General features: G+C 31.5%; 1 protein-coding gene across 3 annotated transcripts in view; it reads right to left on the reverse strand.

The window, feature by feature from the left end:
• Agbl4 (ATP/GTP binding protein like 4) overlaps positions 1 to 5,973 on the reverse strand; it is a 1,213,327-nt gene that overhangs the window by 1,081,489 nt on the left and 125,865 nt on the right. The gene's annotated exons all lie outside the window — the stretch shown is intronic.

Below are 5,973 nucleotides of genomic sequence, written 5' to 3' on the forward strand. Positions count from 1 at the left end.
AAAAAAAAAAAAAAAAAGAAAAGAAACAAACAAACAAACAAAAAGAAGTCATTAAGGGAGTATAGCAAATTAGTAGTAAAAAAAATGGTTATTCAATAAATAACTGAAAAAATTAGCTATTCAAAACATTTAAAGTTAGGATTTCAGTTTACCATACAGTTTTAGTATGAATTAAAGAAGTAAATACACGTATATATTTGTCAGTTTTCCTGTTGGTAGAACACAATATCTAACATACATAATGTAAAGGAGAAGTTTAACTTGATTCATTGTTTCAGAGAATTCAGTCCATGGTCAATAGCATCATGGCAAAATGATATGGAGGAGTAAAGGTATTTTCTTCTTGCGGCAGTGAAACAGAGAAAAGGGAATAGCACAGTGAGAGCTCTATCCCCTAAAGGCGTACCCTCCCCAATGACTCACCTCCAACCAAGTTCCACTTCCTAACGACATCAGTTGATTAACCCATGATTATTTATAGGACCCTATATCCACTCACCACTATAGGAGTCTCTCAATCCAGTCAAGTTGACAATTAAGATTAACTGGTACAATATGGAACTAAACACAAGAAGGTAAAAAGCAAATTTAATTAAATACTTTTTCTCCTTTGGAAGGATTAAATATAAAAGCACTAAGAAATATAAAAAGAAAAATCAATATTTGGACTATATGAAAGTATGTAAATTTTGTTGCACCAGAATCCTGACTATAAATTTTTTTATAGCATCAAGCTAAGAAAAATAATAGCCATAATGATAACTGTTATGGTTTGGGTCTAGATGTCCCTCCAAAGCCTCACGTGGTCATAGGCTTGACAGAGGGTGTGTGAAGCTGGAATTGATTCATGATGCAATGCTAGGCTCAATGACCCTAGGATTAAGGGTTTGAGTGCTACCCCCAAGTCTGAATAAGATAAAAGGGCAGGGAGACACTGTTAACTTCTCTCCTTTGCTTTGCTGCTTTGTGTATGCCATTTTGTGTCTGCTCTGCTATGCCTGTTTGTTGTCCTGCCTTGGAAATGGATGATAATGGACTGAAACCTCTATGAACTGTAAGCCAAATAAATCCCTTCCCCTTTAACTGTAGGTGCCTAGTACTTTGTCTCAGCAATGAGAGAAAAGTAACTAACACAATAACAAAGGCTTCATGTTCTTAAACCATACAGAGTTCAGATATGCCACTAAGAAAACATTAAACTTCAGTGGAAAAACGGGAAAATGGCATGAACAGATGATTCACAGAAGTAGAAAAGCAAATGTTCATAAACATGCAATTAAGTTCAAACTTACCAGTGGTCACAGGAAACCAAATTAAAGTGATGAGGGAAATATTTCATCTATGAGACTGAGAAAAAATTCTCAAAAACTAGTAATTATTCTCAACACAGGAAAATTTATACTTACTTTCCTACACTATTTGTAGAAGTTTATCTTGATATAATCATTCTGAAAAGCAATTATCAACAGGATTTAAGAGTTCCAAAACACATCACACACAAAAAGAATTCAAGTCCTTTGAAATCATTAGTATACTTAAGAAATGATGAGAAATGAAGATAAAAATGTATAAACAATATTAAATTTGACACTATAATGGCAATATTAGCTATTAAAAGTTAATAAGCAAATAACTACAATAATAAGTAAAGCAATAATAAGTAAACAACTAAACAGTACTGATTTCTGAATAATATTCTGTCATACAGACTATTAAAATTGTTTTAAATTCATTTAATGACTTTAAAATAGTGTGTAGTATTATAATAGAAAATGAAAAGCGCAAAAAGTGTTTAGTCCTTCTCTGTCTATAATCTCAACCATGTAAAAAGGAATTGCATGTTTCTGAGTTTTTCTAATAAAATTGAAAGTTAATACATAAGGTATTAGAATTTATTTCTACATGGTAGGATTATTGTTTTCAAATTATAGATTATTTTTATTTGCTTCAATCTGCCTTGTCTTCTTACACATTTCCAATACAATACAATTTAGTATTTGAATACTTAGCAGTAGCTTTTCAAGAAGCACAAAGTTTCAGTTAGGCAAAATACATAAGTTCTACAGATTAATATAACATTATGACTTATTAACAATATTGCATTGTATAAATTTTTCTTAAAATATATATTTTATGTTATATGGTCTTACTATAATAACAATTTTAAAAATAAAAATGTTTGTCTAGTCATGTATTGTGCCCATCTTAGGATAGGATAAGTATGTTCTTTCTAAAATTAGAATTTAGTACATGGTCTAAATCTAATTTCTCTAGAAAAAAATTTTTGTAAATTTTTCATGTATAAAACAATACTAAGTAAGCTCCCAAGAAATTTTAAGAATTCTATTCTGAGCTTTGGGAATTAATGTTTTTCAATTAGCTTACTATCATTAAATTTCATAAAATAATTATAGAGTTGTAATATTGTGGCATTCATTTAGGTCTCTTCAACTTACTTAAAGTTTCTATATCTCAAAATACTATTTTATAGAAGTGAAAACTGTATTTAGTGTAATTGAGTGATTACATCAGTTATCTTGTAAGTTATTATCAAAAGGTAAAATGGAAACTCTACACTTAATTGTCTTTAAATGTCCCTCCCCACTCTGGTATATGTTTTGGGTCAATAAAATGACAAAAGGCACTGTGGCCAGAGAAAGAGAATGTAGTGACCAAATTAAATAATTAAACAACAACAATGAATTTGGTTGTACCTAAATTACACTCTGAAGTGAAAATATTATTTCATTTTTTAATCTACAGAACTGAAGATAACAAAAACTGTCCCGAGAGCTGCTTTAAATATTCAATGAATTAAGCACCGATAAGCACTTAAAACAATATAATGGTTAATGCTAAATGCTTAATAAATGTAGTCAGTGATTGTAGTAGTGAATAATTACCTTACTACTTTGACTAGTTATATAGAATTATTAGTTGCCAAAATATTTAATTAATTCCACCAACATATCCCTTCAAATTCTCTAATTGTGCATATCTCAACACAATTTTAAATATTCAGCTTCTGAGTTTAACAGATAAAACATAAAATGTCATTTTCACCATTTCATTGTCAAGTTTGATTGCTGAAGAATGCAAGTACATTGCAAATGATTCTCTGTGAAGCATCTATTCATCTGCTGATTGATGTACATAATGGTTAAATTCTTTTTATTTATGTTCTGATTACTTCCTTTATGTAGTTGAAACTGATAATACACTGTTGACACTTCGAATGCAACCAAAGAATTTTTATATGACAATTACAATATTATATGCAAAAGTCTTTGCATCAAATATCTTTTTTTAAATTTTACAAACTAATGAAGTATTTTATTTCAAAGACTTCCAGCTTTTTCAGAAATTACATGTTAATCTCCCACAGAAAATGTCAACAGATATTTAAATGTTTGGTTGCACATAAAATTATTCATAAGAATCCATAAAAATCATAACTACTTATCTCTTCTTTGATATCTAAGAAATTAAGAATGCCAAAATTTCTGAAAATAGAGAATCCTAGTATACTGCCTATTCTGCATTAGCCTATGGCAAAATAAAATAATGATGGTGATGCTATAAAACTGACTTCACATTCTCCATAAGGGTATAAAATACAGTAAAATGCTGTATCAGTGTTGCAGCATATGCATTGCAAACATCTCACTAAAGTTTTATTAAAAGCATTTTTTACCTGCACAAAGAGCTTCAAAGTATATGACATCCTGTGTCACTTTAATAATTATGCCTTTTTCACTATGGAAAAATAAAATGGTCAGAAGCCTTAGAAGCAAAGGTTGTAAATCAAATAGATAAAACTACAGGCTCAACTCTGGGAGATTTTCCAAAATGCATAAATATCAGAATTGAAGTACAGAAGTCGAGATCCTGTCAAAGAATTTCTGCTCTGAAATCAGCAATAATTGATTGACATACTTAGTTTGTCACTATAATCCAGGACTTCATAAACACTCATTATTTTTTATTATTTGTGCATATTATTCATACTGAACCATATTAAATTGTGACATTAAAAATGCATGTAAAGGAGGAGGGGGTGAAGGGAGGGCAGAGGTAAGGGGAAAAAATGAGAATCAAGACTTGCCATGTAGAGGTACATGATCCCAACAATGAATGTAACTGTACTGTATCCCTAAAATGTACCAACAAACTCAATAAAATTAAAAAAAAATGCATGTAAAATACTTTGGTCACTTTCAATACATACTACCCCCACTCCTTTCCCTTCCTCTCCTACTCTTCACCTTTGCTTCTTCTTCTCTCCTTTCTACACTCAAGTCATCTCCTTTTTAAAATTCCTTTTATGAGGGAAAACATGATATTTGAACTAATGGAGTCTTGCTTATTTTACTTATTTCACATGATAATCTAGTTCTATCCATTATCCTGCAACAGACATGACTTTTTTCTTCTTTACAAACAAATAATATTCCATTATTTTTACATCCTATGTTTTCATCTGTTGACAGGCATCTATGCTGTTTCCATAATTTAGCTATTACGAATTGCACCATAATAAACATGGGCATACTGGTATCACTATAGTATGTTTACTTTAATTGTTTTGGCAATATACTAAAGAATGAGTTATGTAGCTGGATCAATTTTTATCTTTATGAGGACTTTCCATACTGATTTGCAAGGAGGTCTTTTGTTGGGAAAATAAACAATTTTGGTACCCAAGCTAGATCCACACCAAAACTTTACTATGGAGATCACTTTTGACTCACCAATTTTCATGTCATGTTTTAGGAAGTCTAATTAGAATATTATAGTAAAACATAATAAATATAGTGGTTAAAAACATTCAGATGTAATACTCATCTCTATCAACTTTTCAGTGGGGTGGTAGGCAAGGAGAAAATTGTCAAACTAACATTTAGTAAGCACACAATACACAAAATGTTAAGCAGTCTTTCACGTACATTACCTAATTTCATTCCCTAGAGACATGATTCATGTTATTCTTATAAAGCTAAAAAAAGTAGCTCAAAGAGGGTAATATGGCCAAGATCAAACAAGTGTTAGAGCTAGTACTTCAGCCAAAGTCTGCCTGATTCACTACTTCTAAATACAAAATTATGCTAACTGTGGGTACAAACTACACACTCAATATATAATTGGATAGGAATAAATCATATTTACATAATACATGGCTTCTGTCACATAAAAAAAATGCCATGACAGGTTTCAGTTCTTTGCTCTGAGCATTATAAAAAGTCAATGATATATAAAGCACTAGAGGGCAAAGGAACAGGTTTATTCACCTTTAACTGCCGTCATGAAAAGCCTGAGAAAAACTACAAAAGGGAGGAAAGATTTATTTTGGCTTATGGTTTGGAGGTTTCAGTCCATGATGAGCTGATGCCATTGGTTTAGGTCTATGAAAAGGCAGAAACATCATAGCAGAAGGGCATGGAGAAACAAAGCTGTTCTCCTCAAGCCAGCCAGAAAGCAGAATGGAAAAGAATGAGCCAGGAAGGTACAGAGAGAAAGAGCCCAGGAACAAGAAACAGTACACGTGGTCATCCCCCACCATGGCCCACTACCTTCAACTAAGCCTCATCTCCTAAATTTCTATTACCACTGGATAATGCCATCAAATTAGAATCCTCATGATTCAATCACCTTCTGACAGCCCCATCTCTGAATACAAGAGACCAATGAGGAACTTTTAGCTCTAACTCACAACAGAAGGACATAATAGAAGACATAACTTCTATTTTTAAAGAAGCTCTGTTCTGATAATGGAAATAACAAAAACGGCAAGATGAAATGACATATACAAAATACAGAAAAGCAATTTTTCATAGTAGAAAAAGGAAGCCAGACTGACAGATCTCCATCCTAGTTCTGCCACAGAAAAGATGTGTGATGTTAGGCAAGTTTTATTTCTTCTTATACCATGAGTCTGCCCCATCTATAAAAAGAGAATAATAGCTATATATATAT

The sequence above is a fragment of the Fukomys damarensis genome, unplaced genomic scaffold (genome assembly GCF_012274545.1).
Source record: "Fukomys damarensis isolate Sample0158 unplaced genomic scaffold, DMR_v1.0_HiC HiC_scaffold_23, whole genome shotgun sequence".
NCBI lineage: Eukaryota > Metazoa > Chordata > Mammalia > Rodentia > Bathyergidae > Fukomys > Fukomys damarensis.